The following is a 24019-nucleotide window of genomic DNA, read 5'->3' on the forward strand; positions in this document are numbered from 1 at the left end:
ATAAAAAGAAAAATGGAGAGAAAAATATCAGTGCAGGAAAGGGTGTTGAAAGTAGCCGGGTACGTGTACAATTCTTCAATTATATCTCCTGGAGACAGAAAGAGAGTATTAAGAGCTACGATGAAGTCACCCAGGAGACGTAAAAAGCTTGCAGCACCTGGTAATTCTAGGAGGTCTCCCATCCAAGTACTGACCAGGCCCTGCCCCGTTTAGCTTCCGAGATCTGACGAGATCGGGCGCGTTCAGGATGGTGTGGCCGCAAGCCGAGATGCCTGGCTGCATGATGTCTCTTAAAGGCTGGCGGGTATTGACGGAAATGCCAGCGAAAAAAAAAAAGAAAAATAGAGGGAAAAATACCATAGCAGCAAAGGGTGTTGAAAGTAGCCGGGTACATGTACAATTCTTCAATTATATCTTCTCCAGACAGAAAGAGAGTATTAAGAGCTACGATGAAGTTCCCCAGGAGACGTAAAAAGCTGGCAGCACCTGGTATTTCCAGGAGGTCTCACTTTCATGTACTGACCAGGTCCTGCCCCGTTTAGCTTCCGAGATCTGACGAGATCGGCCGCGTTCAGGATGGTGTGGCCGCAAGCCAAGATGCCTGGCTGCATGATGTCTCTTAAAGGCTGGCGGGTATTGACGGAACTGCCAGCAAAAAAAAAAAAAGAAAAATAGAGGGAAATATACCAGTGCAGCAAAGGGTGTTGAAAGTAGCCGGGTACGTGTACAATTCTTCAATTATATCTCCTGGAGACAGAAAGAGAGTATTAAGAGCTACGATGAAGTTACCCTGGAGACGTAAAAAGCTTGCAGCAACTGGTATTTCTAGGAGGTCTCCCATCCAAGTACTGACCAGGCCCTGCCCCGTTTAGCTTCCGAGATCTGACGAGATCGGGCGCGTTCAGGATGGTGTGGCCGCAAGCCAAGATGCCTGGCTGCATGATGTCTCTTAAAGGCTGGCGGGTATTGACGGAACTGCCAGCAGAAAAAAAAAAAAAAATAGAGGGAAATATACCAGTGCAGCAAAGGGTGTTGAAAGTAGCCGGGTACGTGTACAATTCTTCAATTATATCTCCTGGAGACAGAAAAAGAGTATTAAGAGCTACGATGAAGTTACCCAGGAGACGTAAAAAGCTTGCAGCACCTGGTATTTCAAGGAGGTCTCCCATCCAAGTACTGACCAGGCCCTGCCCCGTTTAGCTTCCGAGATCTGAGGAGATCGGGCGCATTCAGGACGGTGTGGCCACAATCCGAAAGGCCTGGCTGCATGATGTCTCTTAAAGGTTGGCGGGTATTGATGGAACTTCCAGCAATAAAAAAAAAGAAAAAAAGAATAAAGAAAAATGGATGGAAAAATATCAGTGCAGCAAAGGGTGTTGACAGTAGCTGGATACGTGTACAATACTTCAATTATATCTCCTCCAGACAGAGAGAGAGTATTAAGAGCTACGATGAAGTTACCCAGGAGACGTAAAAAGCTTACAGCACCTGGTATTTCTAGGAGGTCTCCCATCCAAGTACTGACCAGGTCCTCCCCCGTTTAGCTTCCGAGATCTGACGAGATCTTGCGTCTTCAGGACGGTGTGGCCTCAAGCCAAGAGGCCTGGCTGCATGATGTCTCTTAAAGGCTGGAGGGTATTGATGGAACTTCCAGCAAAAAACAAAAGAAAAAAGAAAAATGGAGGGACAAATATCAGTGCAGCAAAGCGTGTTGAAGGTAGCCGGGTACGTGTACAATTCTTCAATTATATCTCCTCCAGACAGATAGAGAGTATTACGAGCTACGATAAAGTTACCCAGGAGACGTAAAAGCTTGCAGCACCAGGTATTTCCAGGAGGTCTCACATTCAAGTACTGACCAGGTCCTGCCCCGTTTATCTTCCGAGATCTGACGAGATCGGGCGCGTTCAGGACGGTGTGGCCGCAAGCCGAGATGCCTGGCTGCATGATGTCTCTTGAAGGCTGGCGGGTATTGACGGAACTGCCAGCAAAAAAAAAAAGAAAAATAGAGGGAAATATACCAGTGCAGCAAAGGGTGTTGAAAGTAGCCGGGTACGTGTACAATTCTTCAATTATATCTCCTGGAGACAGAAAGAGAGTATTAAGAGCTACGATGAAGTTACCCAGGAGACGTAAAAAGCTTGCAGCACCTGGTATTTCCAGGAGGTCACACATCCAAGTACTGACCAGGCCATGCCCCATTTAGCTTCCGAAATCTGATATGATCGGGCGCGTTCAGGACAGTGTGACTACAAGCCAAGAGGCCTGGCTGCATGACGTCTCTTAAAGGCTGGCGGGTATTGACGGAACTGCCAGCAAAAAAAAAAAAGAAAAATAGAGGGAAATATACCAGTGCAGCAAAGGGTGTTGAAAGTAGCCGGGTACGTGTACAATTCTTCAATTATATCTCCTGGAGACAGAAAGAGAGTATTAAGAGCTATGATGAAGTTACCCAGGAGACGTAAAAAGCTTGCAGCACCTGGTATTTCTAGGAGGTCTCCCATCCAAGTACTGACAAGGCCCTGCCCCGTTTAGCTTCCGAGATCTGACGAGATCGGGCGCATTCAGGACGGTGTGGCCACAAGCCGAAAGGCCTGGCTGCATGATGTCTCTTAAAGGTTGGCGGGTATTGACGGAACTTCCAGCAAAAAAAAAAAATAAAAAAGAAAAAAGAAAAATGGATGGAAAAATATCAGTGCAGCAAAGGGTGTTGACAGTAGCTGGATACGTGTACAATACTTCAATTATATCTCCTCCAGACAGAGAAAGAGTATTAAGAGCTACGATAAAGTTACCCAGGAGACGTAAAAGCTTGCAGCACTAGGTATTTCCAGGAGGTCTCACTTTCATGTACTGACCAGGTCCTGCCGCGTTTAGCTTCCGAGATCTGATGAGATCGGGCGCGTTCAGGATGGTGTGGCCGCAAGCCGAGATGCCTGGCTGCATGATGTCTCTTAAAGACTGGCGGGTATTGACGGAATTTCCAGCAAAAAAAAAAAAAAAAAATAGAAAAATGGAGGGAAAAATATCAGTGCAGCAAAGGGTTTTGAAAGTAGCCGGGTACGTGTACAATACTTCAATTATATCTCCTCCAGACAGATAGAGAGTATTAAGAGCTACGATAAAGTTACCCAGGAGACGTAAAAGCTTGCAGCACCAGGTATTTCTAGGAGGTCTCACATTCATGTACCGACCAGGTCCTGCCCCGTTTAGCTTCCAAGATCTGACGAGATCGGGCGAGTTCAGGATGGTGTGGCCGCAAGCCAAGATGCCTGGCTGCATGATGTCTCTTAAAGGCTGGCGGGTATTGACGGAACTTCCAGCAAAAAAAAATGAAAAAAGAAAAATGGAGGGAAAAATATCAGTGCAGCAAAGGGTGTTGAAAGTAGCCGGGTACGTGTACAATTCTTCAATTATATCTCTTCCAGACAGAAAGAGAGTATTAAGAGCTACGGTGAAGTTACTCAGGAGACGTAAGATGCTTGCAGCACCTTTTATTTCCAGCAGGTCTCCCATGCAAGTACTGAACAGGCCCTGCCCCGTTCAGCTTCCGAGGTCTGACGAGATTGGGGGTGTTAAGGGCGGTGTGGCCGCAAGCCGAGAGGCCTGGCTGCATGATGTGTCTTAATGGTTGGCAGGTATTGACGGAACTTCCAGCAAAAAAAAAAAAAAAAAGAAAAATGGAGGGAAAAATATCAGTGCAGCAATGGGTGTTGAAAGTAGCCGGGTACGTGTACATTACTTCAATTATATCTCCTCCAGACAGAAAGAGAGTATTAAGAGCTACGATAAACTTACCCAGCAGACGTAAAAAGCTTGCAGCACCTGGTATTTCCAGGAGGTCTCCCATCCAAGTACTGACCAGGCCCTGCCCCGTTTAGCTTCCGAGATCTGACGAGATCGGGCGCGTTCAGGATGGTGTGGCCGCAAGCCAAGACGCCTGGCTGCATGATGTCTCTTAAAGGCTGGCGGGTATTGACGGAACTGCCAGCAAAAAAAAAAAAAAAAAATAGAGGGAAAAATACCAGTGCAGCAAAGGCTGATGAAAGTAGCCGGGTACGTGTACAATTCCTCAATTATAACACCTCCAGACAGATAGAGAGTATTAAGAGCTACGATGAAGTTTCCCAGGAGACGTAAAAAGCTTGCAGCACCAGGTATTTCCTGGAGGTCTCCCATCCAATTACTGATCAGGCCCTGCCCCGTTTAGCTTCCGAGATCTAACGAGATCAGGCGCGTTCAGGACAATATGGCCGCAAGCCAAGAGGCCTGGCTGCATGATGTCTCTTAAAGGCTGGCGGGTATTGACGGAACTTCCAGCAAAAAAAAAAAAAAAAAAAAAAAAAAGGAGGGAAAAATATCAGTGCAGCAAAGGCTGTTGAAAGTAGCCGGGTACGTGTACAATTCTTCAATTATATCTCCTCCAGACAGAAAGAGAGAATTAAGAGCTACGATGAAGTTACCCAGGAGATGTAAAAAGTTTGCAGCACCTCGTATTTCCAGAAGGTCACCCATAAAAGTACTGACCAGGCCCTGCCCCGTTTAAATTCCGAGATCTGACGAGATCGGGCGCGTTCAGGACGGTGTGGCCTCAAGCCGAGAGGCCTGGCTGCATGATGTCTCTTAATGGCTGGCGGGTATTGACGGAACTTCCAGCAAAAAAAAAAAAGAGAAATGGAGGGAGAAATACCAGTGCAGCAAAGGGTGTTGAAAGTAGCCGGGTACGTGTACAATTCTTCAATTATATCTCCTGCAGACAGAAAGAGAGTATTAAGAGCTACGATGAAGTTACCCAGGAGACGTAAAAAGCTTGCAGCACCTGGCATTTCCAGGAGGTCACCCATCCAAGTACTGACCAGGCCCTGCCCCGTTTAAATTCCAAGATCTGATGAGATCGGGGGCGTTCAGGACGGTGTGGCTGCAAGCCAAGAGGCCGGGCTGCATGATGTCTCTTAATGGTTGGCGGGTTTTGACGGAACATCCAGAAAAAAAAAAAAGAGAAATGGAGGGAGAAATACCAGTGCAGAAAGGGTGTTGAAAGTAGCCGGGTACGTGTACAATTCTTCAATTATATCTCCTGCAGACAGAAAGAGAGTATTAAGAGCTACGATGAAGTTACCCAGGAGACGTAAAAAGCTTGCAGCACCAGGTATTTCCAGGAGGTCACCCATCCAAGTACTGACCAGGCCCTGCCCGTTTAGCTTCAGAGATCTGACGAGATCGTGCGCGTTCAGGACGGTGTGGCCGAAAGCCAAGAGGGCCGGCTGCATGATGTCTCTTTAGGCTGGTGGGTATTGACGGAACTTCCAGCAAAGAAAAAAAAAAAAAAAAAAAAATTGAAGGAAAAATATCAGTGCAGCAAAGGCTGTTGAAAGTAGCCGGGTACGTGTACAATTCTTCAATTATATCTTCTCCAGACAGAAAGAGAGTATTAAGAGCTACGGTGAAGTTCCCCAGGAGACATAAAAAGCTGGCAGCACCTGGTATTTCCAGGAGGTCTCACATTTAAGTACTGACCAGGTCCTGCCCCGTTTAGCTTCCGAGATCTGACAAGATCGGGCGCGTTCAGGACGGTGTGGCCGCAAGCCGAGATGTCTGGCTGCATGATGTCTCTTAAAGGCTAGCGGGTATTGACGGAATTTCCAGCAAAAAAAAAAAAAAAAAAAAAGAAAAATGTAGGGAAAAATATCAGTGCAGGAAAAGGTGTTGAAAGTAGCCGGGTACGTGTACAATTCTTCAATTATATCTCCTGGAGACAGAAAGAGAGTATTAAGAGCTACGATGAAGTTACCCAGGAGACGTAAAAAGCTTGCAGCACCTGGTATTTCTAGGAGGTCTCCCATCCAAGTACTGACCAGGCCCTGCCCCGTTTAGCTTCCGAGATCTGACGAGATCGGGCGCATTCAGGACGGTGTGGCCACAAGTCAAAAGGCCTGGCTGCATGATGTCTCTTAAAGGTTGGCGGGTATTGACGGAACTTCCAGCAAAAAAACAAAAAAAAAAAAAAAAAAAAAAGAAAAATGGATGGAAAAATATCAGTGCAGGAAAAGGTGTTGAAAGTAGCCGGGTACGTGTACAATTCTTCAATTATATCTCCTGGAGACAGAAAGAGAGTATTAAGAGCTACGGTGAAGTTCCCCAGGAGACGTAAAAAGCTGGCAGCACCTGGTATTTCCAGGAGGTCTCACATTTAAGTACTGACCAGGTCCTGCCCCGTTTAGCTTCCGAGATCTGACGAGATCGGGCGCGTTCAGGATGGTGTGGCCGCAAACCGAGATGCCTGGCTGCATGATGTCTCTTAAAGGCTGGCGGGTATTGACGGAACTGCCAGCAAAAAAAAAAAAGAAAAATAGAGGGAAATATACCAGTGCAGCAAAGGGTGTTGAAAGTAGCCGGGTACGTGTACAATTCTTCAATTATATCTCCTGCAGACTGAAAGAGAGTATTAAGAGCTACGATGAAGTTACCCAGGAGACGTAAAAGCTTGCAGCACCTGGTATTTCCAGGAGGTCTCACATTCAAGTACTGACCAGGTCCTGCCCCGTTTAGCTTCCGAGATCTGACGATATCATGCGCGTTTAGGACGGTGTGGCCGAAAGCCGAGAGGCCCGGCTGCATGATGTCTCTTTAAGGCTGGCGGGTATTGACGGAACTTCCAGCAAAAAAAAAAAGAATAAAGAAAAATGGAGGGAAAAATATCAGTGCAGCAAAGGGTTTTGAAAGTAGCCGGGTACGTGTACAATTCTTCAATAATATCTCCTACAGACTGAAAGAGAGTATTAAGAGCTATGATGAAGTTACCCAGGAGACGTAAAAAGCTTGCAGCACCTGGTATTTTCAGGAGCTCACCCATCCAAGTACTGACCAGGCCCTGCCCCATTAGCTTCCGAGATCTGACGAGATCGGGCGCGTTCAGGACGGTGTGGCCGCAAGCCAAGAGGCCTGGCTGCATGATGTCTCTTAAAGGCTGGCGGGTATTGACGGAACTTCCAGCAAAAAAAAAAAAAAAAAAAAATGGAAAATGGAGGGAAAAATATCAGTGCAGCAAAGGCTGTTGAAAGTAGCCGGGTACGTGTACAATACTTCAATTATGTCTCCTCCAGACTGAATGAGAGTATTAAGAGCTACGCTGAAGTTACCCAGGAGATGTAAAAGGCTTGCAGCACCTGGTATTTCCAGGAGGTCACCCATCCAATTTCTGACCAGGCCCTGCCCAGTTTTTCTTCCGAGATCTGACGAGATCTTGCGTCTTCAGGACGGTGTGGCCTCAAGCCAAGAGGCCTGGCTGCATGATGTCTCTTAAAGGCTGGAGGGTATTGATGGAACTTCCAGCAAAAAACAAAAGAAAAAAGAAAAATGGAGGGAAAAATATCAGTGCAGCAAAGCGTGTTGAAGGTAGCCGGGTACGTGTACAATCCTTCAATTATGTCTCCTCCAGACAGATAGAGAGTATTAAGAGCTACGATAAAGTTACCCAGGAGACGTAATAGCTTGCAGCACCAGGTATTTCCAGGAGGTCTCACATTCAAGTACTGACCAGGTCCTGCCCCGTTTAGCTTCCGAGATCTGACGAGATCGGGCGCGTTCAGGACGGTGTGGCCGCAAGCCGAGATGTCTGGCTGCATGATGTCTCTTAAAGGTTGGCGGGTATTGACGGAACTTCCAGCAAAAAATAAAAAAAGAAAAATGGATGGAAAAATATCAGTGCAGCAAAGGGTGTTGAAAGTAGCCGGGTACATGTACAATTCTTCAATTATATCTCCTGCAGACTGAAAGAGAGTATTAAGAGCTACGATGAAGTTACCCAGGAGACGTAAAAAGCTTGCAGCACCTGGTATTTCTAGGAGGTCTCCCATCAAAGTACTGACCAGGCCCTGCCCCGTTTAGCTTCCGAGATCAGACGAGATCGGGCGCATTCAGGACAGTGTGGCCACAAGCCGAGAGGCCTGGCTGCATGATGTCTCTTAAAGGTTGGCGGGTATTGACGGTACTTCCAGCAAAAAAAAAAAAAAAAAAATGGATGGAATAATATCAGTGCAGCAAAGGGTGTTGACAGTAGCTGGGTACGTGTACAATACTTCAATTATATCTCCTTCAGACAGAAAGAGAGTATTAAGAGCTACGATGAAGTTACCCAGGAGACAATAAAGCTTGCAGCACCTGGTATTTCTAGGAGGTCTCCCATCAAAGTACTGACCAGGCCCTGCCCCGTTTAGCTTCCGAGATCAGACGAGATCGGGCGCATTCAGGACAGTGTGGCCACAAGCCGAGAGGCCTGGCTGCATGATGTCTCTTAAAGGTTGGCGGGTATTGACGGTACTTCCAGCAAAAAATAAAAAAGAAAAAAGAAAAAAGAAAAATGGAGGGAAAAATATCAGTGCAGCAAAGGGTGTTGAAAGTAGCCGGGTACGTGTAGAATTCTTCAATAATATCTCCTCCAGACTGAAAGAGAGTACTAAGAGCTATGATGAAGTTACCCAGGAGACGAAAAAGCTTGCAGCACCTGGTATTTCTAGGAGGTCTCCCATCAAAGTACTGACCAGGCCCTGCCCCGTTTAGCTTCCGAGATCAGACGAGATCGGGCGCGTTCAGGACGGTGTGGCCGCAAGCCAAGAGCCCTGGCTGCATGATGTCTCTTAAAGGCTGACGGGTATTGACGGAACTTCCAGCAAAAAAAAAATGGATAAAGAAAAATGGAGGGAAAAATATCAGTGCAGCAATGGGTGTTGAAAGTAGCCGGGTACGTGTACAATACTTCAATTATATCTCCTCCAGACAGAAAGAGAGTATTAAGAGCTACGATGAACTCACCTAAAGGATTATTAGGAACACCATACTAATACTGTGTTTTACCCCCTTTCGCCTTCAGAACTGCTTTAATTCTACGTGGCATTGATTCAACAAGGTGCTGAAAGCATTCTTTAGAAATGTTGGCCCATATTGATAGGATAGCATCTTGCAGTTGATGGAGATTTGTGGGATGCACATCCAGGGCACGAAGCTCCCGTTCCACCACATCCCAAAGATGCTCTATTGGGTTGAGATCTGGTGACTGTGGGGGCCAGTTTAGTACAGTGAACTCATTTTCATGTTCAAGAAACCAATTTGAAATGATTCCACCTTTGTGACATGGTGCATTATCCTGCTGGAAGTAGCCATCAGAGGATGGGTACATGGTGGTCAAAAAGGGATGGACGTGGTCAGAAACAATGCTCAGGTAGGCCGTAGCATTTAAACGATGCCCAATTGGCACTAAGGGGCCTAAAGTGTGCCAAGAAGACATCCCCCACACCATTACACCACCACCACCAGCCTGCACAGTGGTAACAAGACATGATGGATCCATGTTCTCATTCTGTTTACGCCAAATTCTGACTCTACCATCTGAATGTCTCACCTCTTTTTCCTATTTGTAGTGGAGATGAGTGGTACCCAGTGGGGTCTTCTGCTGTTGTAGCCCATCCGCCTCAAGGTTGTACGTGTTGTGGCATCACAAATGCTTTGCTGCATACCTCGGTTGTAGCGAGTGGTTATTTCAGTCAAAGTTGCTCTTCTATCAGCTTGAATCGAGTCGGCCCATTCTCCTCTGAGCTCTAGCATCAACAAGGCATTTTCGCCCACAGGACTGCCGCATACTGGATGTTTTTCCCTTTTCACACCATTCTTTGTAAACCCTAGAAATGGTTGTGCGTGAAAATCCCAGTAACTGAGCAGATTGTGAAATACTCAGACCGGCCCGTCTGGCACCAACAACCATGCCACGCTCAAAATTGCTTAAATCACCTTTCATTCCCATTCAGACATTCAGTTTGGAGTTCAGGAGATTGTCTTGACCAGGACCACACCCCTAAATGCATTGAAGCAACTGCCATGTGATTGGTTGATTAGATAATTGCATTAATGAGAAATTGAACAGGTGTTCCTAATAATCCTTTAGGTGAGCGTATATGTATGTATGTGTATGTATGTCCAATTGCTTTGACAATACAAATGAAATTAATTGAGAGAGAGAGAGAGAGAGAGAGAGAGAGAGAGAGAGAGGGAGGAATATGAGCTCCTAAAAAACATTTGTTTTTATACATAAGCGGATTTAATTTGTCATTTACAAATGAATATATAGCACTATAAACATACACAGAAGACATGGAATAGAAATTCAGAAGAAAAAGTATTCAAAAAATAATAATTTTAAGAGAAACACAAAAAGAAGAAAGCAGAGAGACAGTTCAGGAAGAAAAGTCAGAAAAGAAAAGCTGAAGACAAGAATTGGAGGTAAGAGTCAAATAATTAAACAAAAAAATATGTATTAATAAAATAAATAAGCATTCTCAGTAGTTGACTCAGCCAATGAAAATGCAGAGCTCCGATTTGAATAGAGTGACAGTAGGAGAGAGCCCAACTGCCACTGAGACTGATAGAAATCTATCGAACAGCAGTCTGACTGCAGAGCTGCCTTTTGAAATCCGATACCATGAAGACATTCGCTCTGCACAGGCTAAGAAGGACTACAAACAAGCTGTGATGAGAGCATCTCCTGAGACCCTCATCCTAGACTACACCGGTAAAGGAGAAAACAGGGTCAAGAACAATCTACTGTTCTACACCGCCTTTCACAAAACCCTGTGCCAGACATACCCCAATAACAACAAGAGGGGCATTAGCAGAGGCAGGCAGATCTCAGTGCTGGTAGAGAAAGACACAGACAGTGTGATGCTCACTTTTAATGTATACCACAACGGGACCATCATGGTGCAGGGCAGCGAGAGCAGCCTGGACCAATTAGCTCTCGGCTTCCACACCTCAAAGCAGCAGACTGAGGTAGAGAAACAAGAGCCAGAGCCGGCCACCCTGCAGTCTGCCCCCAGCCACACGGAGCCAGACAGTGCCCCATCTCCCACAGACTGCCCCCCTGTCTCCCCAAAACTCTCCAGCAACATTAAAACACTAAAGGAATGCCTATCAGTGCTGGAGCTGGAGTTTGCGGAGTTCAGGGAGCAGACCTTGAGCACCCTGGCCCAGACCTCCTTGTGCGATCAGCTCCGGGATGAGATGCACAGACTAAAGATGCAGCACAAGGCTGAGATCCATGAGCTGAGAGCAGCAGTGAGAGACCTGGAGGAGCAGAGCCAAACCCTGAGGACGGAGCTGCGCAGAGCGAGGGAGGAGCTGACCAGGACACCCCAGCACAGCCAGCTAAGGAGCCTGCAGAGCCAGCTGGAGGAGCTAAGAGAGGAGCTACACATCACTGGAGCACAGAGACTGCACTGCACTGACCCCACAACACCTCCAACCCCTGACGCACCCACTGATCCACCCACACTCCCCACCACTCCTGACACACCCACTATCACCAGACCTGCCACTAATACACAACCCCCTGAAACGCCACTCCCCCAAAACACACCCGCTGCCCCCACCACTCCCGACGCAAACCCGGAGTAGCAGGTCAACGCAGAGGTGGTCATTCTGAGCGAATCCAATGGGAAGTTCCTGGTTGAGAGGCGACTCTTCCCTGGCCGAAAAGTGAAAAAGCTTTGGTGCTCCACAGCACAGAGAGCCCTGGAGCTGCTCTCCAAGAGGAGGCTTTGCCAAGTCAAACACATCCTCATCCACACCGGCACTAACGACCTGAGTGCCCGCAGGGGCGATGTGGCCTCAGCCCTGAGACAGGTAGCAACGAAAGCCACAGAGGAATTCCCAACTGCCAAAATTTCCATCTCCACACTGCTGCCCCGCACAGACGTGCCCCTGCACATCATCCAGGCCATCAACGCAGAAGTGTCCCGAAGATGTGCCCTCCTCCCCAACGTCCACCTGGCACACCACTGAGACATCCAGCCACATCACCTGTATGACCACGTCCACCTCAACAAGACGGGTGTGAGGATCATCTCAAAGGTCCTCAAGGACACAACCCTGGGCCGAAACCCCACACACCCCCACCTCGAGACCAGGAGCAAACCCCCCAGCCCCCGGCCACATCCCCAGCCACCGGCTCCACCCCAGCCCCAGCCCCTGAGACCCCGCGGCCCCATTCCCCACCCCCCCATCCCCAGAGGGCCCATCCAGCACAGCAGAGCGGACAGCCGGGGACCAGCACAGCCACACAGCCACGCAGCAGCGGCTTCCAGAGCCTGGAGGCCCGATGCTGCCCAGCTGGCCCAGATAAGGCAACTCCTCAGTGTCATCTGTACCACACTGCTGAGTTAACTGAGCCTCAACACACATATATATGGTTGTGGAGATGGAGAGTAAGAAAAAATGTGATTTAATTATTCTGATATTTTGATGCAAAGATAAAATCTTTGAGTGATTATTATGTATATCCATATATAATTATTAATAGTAATATAATATCAGTTGTAGACCACAAATTAAACTTTCTTATGTAGAAGAGACAAGTATAATAAAATATATTAACATGTCCTTTAAAATAAGCAGTTGGAATATGCAGGGTTTACACTCCTCAACTTTTGGAATGAAGAGCACAGGCCCTGAACTGATCAACACTGTAAATAGTTCAGATGTTTTCATTCTTGTAGAGACTTGGTGCTGTGCAGATATGTCTATACACTGGATGGATACAATGGATACAGGGAGCTGATTGTGCCCTCCTATAAAAAACCCAAAGTCAGGTGTGGCAGGGCCTCGTGGGGGATTATCGTGTGGTACAGGGAGGAGCTCCGAGCAGCCCTATGCCCAGTACAGAGAGGAGACACACACCTGTGGATGAAAATCAGAAAAGACACCCTACAAAATAACACAGATATATACCTATGTGCAATTTATATGCCACCCGCAGACTCCCCCTACTATAATGAGGAAGGCTTTCATGAGCTTCAAAACGAAATCTGCCACTTCCAGACCCTGGGCTCTGTACTGCTGTGTGGCGATCTCAATGCCAGGACTGGCAGAGAGATGGACTACATCAATACAGAGGGGAACACACACCTGTTCGGAGACTCCCCGCTGTGCCACACACACACCTCCACACTGACACAGCCACGACAGCGTGGTAAACAAGAGCAGGAAGCAGGTAGTGCGCCTATGTAAAAGCCTGGGTCTATATATCATCAATGGCAGGACCAGGGGGTACTCTCTGGGGAGATTCACATACTGCTCGGCTCTGGGCAGCAGTGTGGTGGACTACGCCATAACTGACCTGGACCCACAAGCCAACAATGCGTTTGTAGTCAGACAACAATCTCCACTATCAGACCTCAGCCAAATAACACTTTACCTAAAAAGATCAGCGCAGCCACAAGTCAGAGCCAAACTTCCCACAAAACTGGTCTCCCTGCCACCCAGTTAGAGATGGTCAGAGCCCAGCACAGAGAACTACACAAGAGCCCTGAATAGTGATGAGATTGAAAACATGTTAGACAGATATCAATCCTCACACTATCAAATAAACCAAAACGGAATAAACTCAGCCACCAAAACACTGAATGAAATATTTGAGAGACTGGCTTTAAAATCAAACATTAAAACAATTAAAAACCAAAATATGAAATCGTCTAAAAGAAAAAAAGGACAGTGGTGTGACCAGGAGTGTGAAACTTCTAGGAAACACCTGAGACATCTCTCCAACACTAAACACAGAGAGCCCGACAACCAGGAGGCTCGCCTCAGCTACTGCCAGGCCCTGCGGCACTACAAGCAACTCCTCAGTAAGAAAAAAGACCACTATATGGGCAGAATAAATACCCCAAAAACAAAAAATGAAATACCAATTCAAAATGGAGAAATCTGGAAAACACACTTTGAAAAATTTTACCAAAATGTTGAAAACAATCCAAAGCCAGAACAGGTTAAAATATTAAAAAACCTAAATAAATTGGAAGAAATCATTAAGAATAACCAAAATCCCTTAGATAACCCATTTACAATACAGGAACTAAAACATCAACTCAAAATCTTCAAACCCAGGAAAGCCAGCGGCCCCGACAGCATCAGCCCTGAGATGCTGAAGCACAGCAGCCCGCAGCTGCAGGAGGCTCTGCTCAAACTCTTTAACCTGGTGCTGAGAGCCGGGTGTTTCCCTGAGGTCGGGAATCAAGGATTGATCACCCCGATTTTTAAAAGTGGAGACAAATTAGACCCCAATAACTACTGGGGCAGCTGTGTGAGCAGTAACCTGGGGAAGGTGTTCTGCAGTATCATGAACGCCCAGATACTGGCCTTCCTTACCAAGCACAGTGTCCTGAATAAGAGTCAGATTGGCTTCCTACCAAAACACCGCACAACCGATCATATTTACACTCTACACACCCTCATAAATAAATATACCCAAAACAATAAAGGAAAAATATTTGCCTGTTTTGTAGACTTTAGAAAGGCATTTGACTCAATCTGGCACAAGGGATTATTTTATAAACTTCTACAGAGTGGTGTAGGGGGTAAAGTTTATGACATCATTAAATCAATGTATTCTGAAAACAAATGCGGAGTTCAAATTGGCAACTCAAGAACAGAGTTCTTCACTCAGGGGCGGGGAGTGAGACAGGGCTGCAGTCTGAGTCCAACACTGTTCAACATCTACATCATCGAGTTGGCCACAGTGTTGGAGCAGTCTGACGCCCGCAGCCTAACTCTCCATGACACAGAGATCAAGTTCCTGCTCTATGCAGACGACCTGGTGCTGCTGTCGCCCACAGAGCAGGGGCTTCAGCAGAACCTGGCGCTGCTAGAGCAGTACTGTCAGAAATGGGCCCTGGCAGTCAATCTGGACAAGACCAGAGTTATGGTTTTCCAGAAAAAAGCCCCACTCTGGGCAGCACTGGATTAGAGCACTGCACCAGATACAACTACCTTGGCCTGACCATCAGTGCGTCAGGGAGCTTCAGCCTGGCTATAAACGCATTAAAAGACAAGGCACGCCGGGCATTTTATGCCATAAAGACACAATTTGGGAAAACAACAATACCAATAAGTATTTGGATTAAAATATTAAACTCCATCATCCAACCAATCCTGCTATATGGGAGCGAAGTGTGGGGTCCCCTCATGAACCTCAATAACAACAATTGGGACAAAAGCCCCATGGAAATATTCCACCTAGAATTTAATAAAAACATCTTACACGTACACAGAAACGCCCCCACGGCTCTGAGGCTCACAGAGCCCGAACACACAATGACCAAAACAACAACAATTGGGAAAATTGACATGTACCTGAAAAGCAAATACACAAAAGATTAGAGACACGAATTAGAATTACAAAACAAATTGGAATGCTACCAGGCCCTGAATAGAAACATTACATTGGCTGAATACTTAAAAATCCAAAATATAAAAGAGAGACAAAATCTAACTAAATACAGGCTCAGTGACCACAGCCTCGCCATTGAAAAAGGCCGCTACAGAAAATTCTGGGTTGCCAGAGAAGAGCGGCTGTGCAGCCAGTGTGACCTAGGGGAGGTCGAAACACAGGCGCATTTCCTGCTGTCCTGCCCTAAATACACAAAAATCAGGGAGACATACTTTAAAATATTAAAAATGCATATCCCTGAGTTCAGCATGATCCCCGATTGCTGCAAACTCCCCGTCCTGCTGGGAGAGGAGGAGCGCACTGCCTTCTTAGCAGCGCAATATGTATCCACCTGCCACAGCCTGCGAGACAGTGTGTAGACACCAGCCTGTGGCACTCCATTTGCAAAACAAAATAAAAACAGTGATTTTTCTGATGTCATGACACAAATTTTGATACAAACAACAAATATGGTTTATATCCTACTTAATTTTATTTCAATGTGTACTATATTTGTTCCACTGAATCTTGTATTGCAATGTTTTGTCTTGATTGATAGAACATTTGTATCTGCTTTGGCAATATTGTGATAGATCATGCCAATAAAGCACCTTTGAATTGAATTGAAATGAATTGACAGACAGACAGACAGACACACGCACACACACACACACACACACACACACACACACACACAGAGCCAGCCAGCCAGACAGCCAGCCAGCTCAGCCATGACATCACGAGCCTCTCTCAGCTGACTGCTATGACATCACAGAGCACGTACATTCCGTTGCTTGCCGTCTGTCAACCACTCAGTCACTGCCAGCCAGACTGGCTGGCTGGCTGGATGGGGGGGCTGCTTGCTGCTGCTGCGTACCTTAGCAAGCTTATTTGCTTGACCGGCCTTCCTACTCCTCTGCCCACATGCCCACCTATGCCCGATCTGCTGTTCACCTGGATCACAGCTCCGCCCCAACAAGGCAGAGCCCCCCAAGAATGGTACAAACTCACCCACGTTCCCCTCCACAGAAAGCTTTAGCCCAAAATAAGGGACACATTCTGCCCAATATGTCAGCGCCAACCACAGCCTGAGGGACACAGTGACACACGAGCACCGGCTGTAAATATAATGTAAATACTCGTTTGTAATGCATGTCATTGTATTTCAAAAAAGGAATCTGGAAATGGTATACCTATTTTCTTTATTTGTATGTATTAAAGATCACATTTTATTACATTTTCTTTTTCTGTACTTCATTACATCTTATTGTGATTCATAATTCTATTATTTATTTTCCGTGTATATGTATGTATGTATGTATTGTGACAAACCAAGGGGCAGGGTCATACATGGCAGATATGTCAGGCCAGGTCTGCTGCAAGGTGTGTACTCTAGGGTAGAATACCGACCCTAGGCAACTACACTCCCCAGAAACCCTCAGGCAGCCATTCTAGCACCTAATGTGGTCACTTGGTGTTACTTCCTCAATTATTCACCAGGTATATAAGGCGGGCCTGAGAGAGAGAGAAGTGAGAGACAATAGGGTGAGTTATCTGGAAAACAGAGGTAGCTCATAAGGAGAAAGCCAAGACTTATTTATTCCAGACTTTGTTTAAAATAGAATGATTATGTAAGATTAGTTACAACTCCAGTGTGAGTTAGGTTTTGTTTTCAGATTTGTTTTGTTTGAAGTAAACATACAGGCACAGCCCTGTATTTGCAACCTCCTCCCTGGGTCATTACTGGTTTTTACTCCTAAGAAGATCACAGAGAAGACCCGCACATGTGTACAGCCAAGGCGTTTTGTCACATTTGGTGTAGAATGCGGGCAGCACCTCATGAAACCCAGACTGGCTAAGTGAATTTTTTTATCCAAATAAAAAAAAACTACAGGCTGTAATAGCCCAACAGGAAGCGACCAGGGTGCAGCAGGTGGCTCACCAGGATGCTATGCGGATGCATCAGGAAGCACTGCAGGTCCAGCATGATACAAATAAAATGTTTAGAGAAGAGCAGGAAAAGGTGACTAAAGAGCTGAAAGAGAGTGTTGAAGCACTTGCAACCAGGATTGGGCCACAGGGGGCTGCAACCCATTCCACTCCCCGCACCAATCACTTTCTGCAGAAAATGACAAAACAGGACGATGTTGAGGCCTTCCTTATGACCTTTGAGAGGACAGCAGAGAGAGAGATGGCCAAAAGATTCCTGGGCAGGGCTTGTGGCACCTTATCTGGCAGGGGATGCACAGAAAGCGTACTTTGATCTGGAGCTGAAGGACGCCCAGGTCTATGATAAATTGAAAGCGGAGATAATGACCCGATTGGGCGTGACCACCGCAGTGAGGGCACATCGGTTTCAGCAGTGGGCCTACCAACCAGGACAACCAATCCGAACGCAGATGTTTGATCTGATCCATCTGGCCAGGAAATGGCTACAGCCAGAGGTCCATTCATCAGCCGAGGTGGTGGAGGCCATAGTCCTTGACAACTACCAACGCTGTTTGCCCAAGGACGTTCGACGCTGGGTTGGCCAGAATGAGGTGCTGTCCGCTGACACCTTGGTGGCCATTGTAGAGCGGTTCTATACAGCCGGAGCAGCAGAGCATGTACCGGAGGTTAAAAACTCGTTCCCCAGGCCATGACGAACCAGCGGACCGGGTAAGATGGTTCCAAAGTACTCTGGGAAACATGACGCGCTGGGTTGGAAGAAAAGAGCAAGACTGGGGGGGGCAAAGGTGGGGCCTAAAGCCGAGACTAAGGGTTATAGGGGGTCACCATCACAACCAATTGTCTGCTACAATTGTGACAAAGTAGGACATATTGCGGCCCACTGCCCAGGTAGAGAGGAACCAATGCAATGTAATGTGTGTGATATGGGGAAAGAGAAACCGGTATTTTATGCCTGCCCTGTTGGGACGGATGTTTTCATAGGCGGAGTACCTAATCCAAAACACATGTGTACAGTGATAGTCGATGAGAAAGAAGTGGCTGCTCTACTCGACTCTGGCAGTATGGTTACACTGGTCACAGAAAAATTAGTAGCGACCAACAAGCTGGATAGACATCAGGAGCTCAGTATCACATGCACACATGGTGACACACGCCCCTATCCCACAGCCCTTGTAAACATACAGACAGAGGCCGGGAAACTAGATTACGAAGTCGGTGTGGTACCCAACATGCCATATGATGTGATACTGGGACGATATTTTCCTAATTTTGGAAAACTAGATAGAAAACATAGTAAATTGGAAATGCACACTGAAAACTGTAAGCCAGAAGTTGCCTCGATCCCACAACTAGAGCTAAAAGTAGACCTGGTTCCAGTTGAGTCGACAGTGAAGGTTTTGGTTGGGGAAAATTAAACTGAAAACATAGGGGTGGAATGTAGTGACGTAGATGACCCTATGGAGGGTGAGGAACCCAGCACTAGCAGGGTGGGTGAGAATCCATTCATAGAGACCCCTGAAGCTGACAATGTAGAAGTGTTAGTGTTAGAGGGACTCCCCACTGATTTTGGCAGTGCACAGGTGCGAGATCTCACTCTACACTATGCTAAAGAAAATGTGAAGGTAGTAAATGGGACCCCTATGACTACTGCAGACCCGCCAACAGCTTATCCTTATTTTATGGTAAAAAATGACCTATTGTACCGTGTAAATAAGATAGGGGTGGACATTGTGGAGCAATTGCTAGTTCCCACCCCATTCAGACGAACAGTTCTCAATCTGGCACATGGGCATATCCTGGGGGGACATCTGGGGATGGACAAAACCAAGGATAGACTCCTGAGGAGGTTTTACTGGCCAGGCGTACATGCAGACGTGACAGAACATTGTAGCTCATGTCCTGAATGTCAACTACATGCTCCTAAACCAGCCTTCAGAAGCCCACTGGTCCCTTTGCCCATCATAGAGACCCCCTTTGCTAGGATAGCTATGGATGTGGTGGGACCTCTCCCGAAATCAGCCAGAGGGCATCAGTATATACTGGTTATTTTGGATTATGCCACCAGGTACCCAGAAGCCATTCCACTGCGGACCATGGCTTCAAAAGGTATTGCAAAAGAGCTAATGTTGATGTGTAGTAGGGTGGGGATACCGAGGGAGATATTAACAGATCAGGGCACACCCTTTATGTCTAAGGTTATGACCGATCTGTGTAAATTGTTGCAGGTTAAGCAGTTGAGAACATCAGTCTACCACCCACAAACAGATGGGTTGGTTGAGAGATTTAATAGGACCCTGAAGTCCATGCTAAGAAAGGTAATCGATAAGGATGGGAAAAATTGGGAATTCATGCTGCCCTACTTGATGTCTGCCATTAGGGAAGTCCCACAGGCTTCCCTGGGCTTTTCGCCTTTTGAACTGTTATATGGGAGGCACCCCAGGGGGATATTAGACATAGCCCGTGAAACGTGGGAACACGAGTCCACTCCTTTCCGGAGTGTAGTCGAGCACATCAATGCTATGCAAGAGAGAATAGCCACTCCCATTGTGAGAGAGCACCTAAGGCAGGCACAGGAACACCAACAATTCGCCTATAATCGTCAGGCTACACTGAGGGTGTTCCAGCCTGGTGATAGGGTGTTGGTGTTGGTTCCCACTGTAGAATGTAAATTTCTGGCTACGTGGATTGGACCTTATGAGATTATAGAGCGAATACGGGAAGTGAACTATAAGGTTCAGCAACCCGGCCGCCGACCCCCAGAACAAATATATCATGTCAACTTAATAAAAGCCTGGAAGGACAGGGAAGTGTTGATGTTGACTTACCCCCCTCAGCCACTAGGGACACCGAAGGTGAATATTGCAGCTGCCTTGTCACCTGACCAGTTGAAGGAGGTGAACGACTTGATAATACATAATAGGGAAGTTTTCTCAGGCATACCGGGGCGTACCCATTTAGTCTCTCACAACATTGTGTCTCTCCCAGGAAAGAAGGTAAATATGAGGCCTTACAGGGTACCAGAAGCTCGCAGGAACACTATTAGAAATGAGGTTAAGGAAATGCTGGAGGCAGGGGTTATTGAAGAATCCCACAGTGAGTGGTCCAGCCCTATAGTCATGGTTTCCAAACCTGATGGCTCCTGGAGATTCTGTAATGATTTTAGAAAGGTTAATGAAATTTCAAAGTTTGATGCATACCCAATGCCCCGAGTAGATGAATTGTTAGAGAATATTGGGAATGCTCGCTATATTTCAACTATTGACTTAGCCAAGGGCTACTGGCAGATTCCCTTGACCCCGGGTGCCAAAGAAAAAACAGCCTTTGCAACCCCAGATGGTCTGTTTCACTACACAGTGATGCCCTTTGGCCTGCATGGTGCTCCTGCCACCTTTCAAAGGTTGATGGACCACATACTTAGACCACACAGGACGTATGCGGCAGCATATTTAGATGATGTGGTCATTCACAGTCCAGATTGGGAATCACATTTGTCTCAGCTCCAAGCGGTATTGGATTCAATACATGCAGCAGGCCTGATGGCTAATCCAACCAAATGCAATTTGGGGTTGGAAGAGGCCAAATACTTGGGCTATACAGTAGGGAGGGGTATGGTGAAACCCCAAATATCCAAGGTTGAAGCCATAAACTCTTGGCCTAGGCCTGTCAATAAAAAGCAGGTTAGGGCATTTTTAGGGTTAACTGGGTATTACCGGAGGTTTATTCCCAACTATGCTACCTTAGCGGCCCCTCTGACTGATATGACTAAGGCTACAGAACCCAATATGGTTAGATGGGGTGATACAGCAAACCGGGCTTTCCGGAGCCTACAGGAGGCGCTCTGCCGCAACCCCGTTTTAATGGTACCTGACTTTCAGAAAGAATTTATAGTCCGGACGGACGCCTCTGAGGTGGGGATCGGAGTGGTTTTGTCCCAAAGAATGGGTGATCACGAACACCCGGTGTTGTTCCTTAGCAGAAAGTTGGAATCCAATGAAATAAATTATTTGGTAGTTGAAGAAGAATGTTTGGCAGTGAAGTGGGCTTTGGACAGTCTTCGATACTATTTGTTGGGCAGGCACTTCACCCTGATCACTGACCATGCCCCCCTCACTTGGATGCATCGTTCGAAAGACAGGAATGCCCGTGTGATGAGGTGGTTTTTGAGTCTCCAACATTTTCATTTCACCCTGCAGCACAGGCCAGGGAAGGCCATGGGGAATGTTGATGGGCTGTCCCGGGTGCATGCTTTTTTGCGGCTGTCGCTCGACCTATGGGGTCGCAGCTGGGGGGGAGGATGTGGGACAAACCAAGGGGCAGGGTCATACATGGCAGACATGTCAGGCCAGGTCTGCTGCAAGGTCTGCACTCTAGGGAAGAAAACTGACCCTAGACAACTACACTCCCCAGAAACCCTCAGGCAGCCTAATGTGGTCACTTGGTGCTACTTCCTCAATTATTCACCAAGTATATAAGGCGGAAAGATAGAGTCAAGCTAGAAGGTCAGGCCAGAAGCTAGTTTGATTTCTGTTTGTTATTTACGATGAGAACCTTGGAAACAATGTCAAACGGTATGACCTACGTGCCTGTTCCCTAAAACCATGTGTAGACCTATGGACTCTGTTCTATAATGATATATGTTCTGCTTAGTTAGCCTTTAAGATAACATAGTAATGACTTTCTAGCATGTATGCATGTATGTATGTCCAATTGCTTTGACAATACAAATGAATTGAATTGAGATGGAGAGAGAGAGAGAGAGAGAGAGAGACAGACAGACTGAAAAACAGACAAACAGACACACACACACACACACAGACATACACACACACACACAGAGCCAGCCAGCCAGCCAGCTCAGCGATGACATCACGAGCCTCTCTCAGCTGACTGCTATGACATCACAGAGCACGTACATTCCGTTGCTTGCCGTTGCAGACTGGCTGGCTGGCTGGATGTGGGGGATGCTTGCTGCTGCTGCGTACCTTAGCAAGCTTATTTGCTTGACCGGCCTTCCAACTCCTCTGCCCACATGCCCACCTATGCCCGATCTGCTGTTCACCTGGTCACAGCTCCGCCCCAACAAGGCAGATTCTCCCAAAAATGGTACAAACTGATCCACGTTCCCCTCCACGGAAAGCTTTAGCCCAAAATAAGGGACAAATTCTGTAACAACATAATGGATGCCCACCCAACCTGTGACAAAACTGAGAAAAAAGAAAAACGCCAGTCCTCCTGGGGGAGGGACACACAGCCACCCTGGCTGCCCAATATGTCAGCGCCTACCACAGCCTGAGGGACACAGTGACACACGAGCACCGGCTGTAAATATAATGTAAATACTTGTTTGTTATGCATGTCATTGTATTTCAAAAAAGGAATCTGGAAATAGTAAACCTATTTTCTTTATTTGTATGTATTAAAGATCACATTTTTTTACATTTTCATTTTCTGTACTTCATTACATCTTATTGTGATTCATAATTCTATTATTTATTTTCCGTGTAGATGTATGTATGTATGTATGTATGTATGTATGTATATGTATGTATGTCCAATTGCTTTGACAATACAAATGAATTGAATTGAGAGGGAGAGAGAGAAAGAGAGAGAGAGAGAGAGAGAGAGAGAGAGGAATATGAGCTCCTAAAAAACATTTGTTTTTATACATAAGCGGATTTAATTTGTCATTTACAAATGAATATATAGCACTATAAACATACACAGAAGACATGGAATAGAAATTCAGAAGAAAAAGTATTCAAAAAATAATAATTTTAAGAGAAACACAAAAAGAAGAAAGCAGAGAGACAGTTCAGGAAGAAAAGTCAGAAAAGAAAAGCTGAAGACAAGAATTGGAGGTAAGACCTTTCACCTATAGAGACAAATAATTAAACAAAAAAATATGTATTAATAAAATAAATAAGCATTCTCAGTAGTTGACTCAGCCAATGAAAATGCAGAGCTCCAATTTGAATAGAGTGACAGTAGGAGAGAGCCCAACTGCCACTGAGACTGATACAAATCTATCGAACAGCAGTCTGACTGCAGAGCTGCCTTTTGAAATCCGATACCCTGAAGACATTCGCTCTGCACAGGCTATAAGGACTACAAACAAGCTGTGATGAGAGCATCTCCTGAGACCCTCATCCTAGACTACACCGGTAAAGGAGAAAACAGGGTCAAGAACAATCTACTGTTCTACACTCAGTACCCCACCGCCTTTCACAAAACCCTGTGCCAGACATACCCCAATAACAACAAGAGGGGCATTAGCAGAGGCAGGCAGATCTCAGTGCTGGTAGAGAAAGACACAGACAGTGTGATGCTCACTTTTAATGTATACCACAACGGGACCATCATGGTGCAGGACAGCGAGAGCAGCCTGGACCAATTATCTCTCGGCTTCCACACCTCAAAGCAGCAGACTGAGGTAGAGAAACACGAGCCATAGCCGGCCACCCTGCAGTCTGCCCCCAGCCACACGGAGCCAGACAGTGCCCCATCTCCCACAGACTGCCCCCCTGTCTCCCCAAAACTCTCCAGCAACATTAAAACACTAAAGGAATGCCTATCAGTGCTGGAGCTGAAGTTTGCGGAGTTCAGGGACTAAAGATGCACCACAAGGCTGAGATCCATAAGCTGAGAGCAGCAGTGAGAGACCAGGAGGAGCAGAGCCAAACCCTGAGGACGGAGCTGCACAGAGCGAGGGAGGAGCTGACCAGGACACCCCAGCACAGCCAGCTGAGGAGCCTGCAGAGCCAGCTGGAGAAGCTAAGAGAGGAGCACAGAGACTGCACTGCACTGACCCCACAACACCTA

At 46.6% G+C, this 24019-nt stretch overlaps 7 non-coding genes and 18 pseudogenes across 7 annotated transcripts; all 25 read right to left on the minus strand.

Annotated features, from left to right (window-relative positions):
- Positions 1 to 145: 145 nt before the first annotated feature.
- Positions 146 to 264, minus strand: LOC136737886 (5S ribosomal RNA). The gene has a single exon (XR_010812506.1). It is a non-coding gene; the product is annotated as a 5S ribosomal RNA (ribosomal RNA).
- Positions 265 to 474: 210 nt separating this feature from the next.
- Positions 475 to 593, minus strand: LOC136738189 (uncharacterized; annotated as a pseudogene).
- Positions 594 to 804: 211 nt separating this feature from the next.
- On the minus strand, positions 805 to 923 carry LOC136737902 (5S ribosomal RNA). Its single transcript, XR_010812521.1, has one exon. It is a non-coding gene; the product is annotated as a 5S ribosomal RNA (ribosomal RNA).
- A 209-nt stretch (positions 924 to 1132) lies between these two features.
- On the minus strand, positions 1133 to 1251 carry LOC136737943 (uncharacterized; annotated as a pseudogene).
- Positions 1252 to 1476: 225 nt separating this feature from the next.
- Positions 1477 to 1595, minus strand: LOC136738199 (uncharacterized; annotated as a pseudogene).
- Positions 1596 to 1810: 215 nt separating this feature from the next.
- Positions 1811 to 1929, minus strand: LOC136737994 (uncharacterized; annotated as a pseudogene).
- Positions 1930 to 2138: 209 nt separating this feature from the next.
- On the minus strand, positions 2139 to 2257 carry LOC136738168 (uncharacterized; annotated as a pseudogene).
- Positions 2258 to 2467: 210 nt separating this feature from the next.
- Positions 2468 to 2586, minus strand: LOC136737937 (uncharacterized; annotated as a pseudogene).
- A 223-nt stretch (positions 2587 to 2809) lies between these two features.
- Positions 2810 to 2928, minus strand: LOC136738178 (uncharacterized; annotated as a pseudogene).
- Positions 2929 to 3145: 217 nt separating this feature from the next.
- On the minus strand, positions 3146 to 3264 carry LOC136738195 (uncharacterized; annotated as a pseudogene).
- Positions 3265 to 3479: 215 nt separating this feature from the next.
- LOC136738201 (uncharacterized) lies at positions 3480 to 3598 on the minus strand (annotated as a pseudogene).
- A 215-nt stretch (positions 3599 to 3813) lies between these two features.
- On the minus strand, positions 3814 to 3932 carry LOC136737992 (5S ribosomal RNA). Its single transcript, XR_010812544.1, has one exon. It is a non-coding gene; the product is annotated as a 5S ribosomal RNA (ribosomal RNA).
- A 210-nt stretch (positions 3933 to 4142) lies between these two features.
- LOC136737977 (uncharacterized) lies at positions 4143 to 4261 on the minus strand (annotated as a pseudogene).
- Positions 4262 to 4478: 217 nt separating this feature from the next.
- Positions 4479 to 4597, minus strand: LOC136738134 (uncharacterized; annotated as a pseudogene).
- Positions 4598 to 4807: 210 nt separating this feature from the next.
- LOC136737929 (uncharacterized) lies at positions 4808 to 4926 on the minus strand (annotated as a pseudogene).
- A 208-nt stretch (positions 4927 to 5134) lies between these two features.
- LOC136738128 (uncharacterized) lies at positions 5135 to 5252 on the minus strand (annotated as a pseudogene).
- A 216-nt stretch (positions 5253 to 5468) lies between these two features.
- On the minus strand, positions 5469 to 5587 carry LOC136738087 (uncharacterized; annotated as a pseudogene).
- A 219-nt stretch (positions 5588 to 5806) lies between these two features.
- On the minus strand, positions 5807 to 5925 carry LOC136738291 (5S ribosomal RNA). Its single transcript, XR_010812593.1, has one exon. It is a non-coding gene; the product is annotated as a 5S ribosomal RNA (ribosomal RNA).
- A 228-nt stretch (positions 5926 to 6153) lies between these two features.
- On the minus strand, positions 6154 to 6272 carry LOC136738056 (uncharacterized; annotated as a pseudogene).
- Positions 6273 to 6816: 544 nt separating this feature from the next.
- On the minus strand, positions 6817 to 6934 carry LOC136738050 (uncharacterized; annotated as a pseudogene).
- Positions 6935 to 7154: 220 nt separating this feature from the next.
- LOC136738238 (uncharacterized) lies at positions 7155 to 7273 on the minus strand (annotated as a pseudogene).
- Positions 7274 to 7488: 215 nt separating this feature from the next.
- LOC136737965 (uncharacterized) lies at positions 7489 to 7607 on the minus strand (annotated as a pseudogene).
- A 212-nt stretch (positions 7608 to 7819) lies between these two features.
- On the minus strand, positions 7820 to 7938 carry LOC136737887 (5S ribosomal RNA). Its single transcript, XR_010812507.1, has one exon. It is a non-coding gene; the product is annotated as a 5S ribosomal RNA (ribosomal RNA).
- A 210-nt stretch (positions 7939 to 8148) lies between these two features.
- Positions 8149 to 8267, minus strand: LOC136737888 (5S ribosomal RNA). Its single transcript, XR_010812508.1, has one exon. It is a non-coding gene; the product is annotated as a 5S ribosomal RNA (ribosomal RNA).
- Positions 8268 to 8491: 224 nt separating this feature from the next.
- Positions 8492 to 8610, minus strand: LOC136737975 (5S ribosomal RNA). The gene has a single exon (XR_010812542.1). It is a non-coding gene; the product is annotated as a 5S ribosomal RNA (ribosomal RNA).
- Between the last annotated feature and the right edge of the window lie 15409 nt (positions 8611 to 24019).

The sequence above is a fragment of the Amia ocellicauda genome, unplaced genomic scaffold (assembly GCF_036373705.1).
Source record: "Amia ocellicauda isolate fAmiCal2 unplaced genomic scaffold, fAmiCal2.hap1 HAP1_SCAFFOLD_55, whole genome shotgun sequence".
In the NCBI taxonomy this organism is placed as follows: domain Eukaryota; kingdom Metazoa; phylum Chordata; class Actinopteri; order Amiiformes; family Amiidae; genus Amia; species Amia ocellicauda.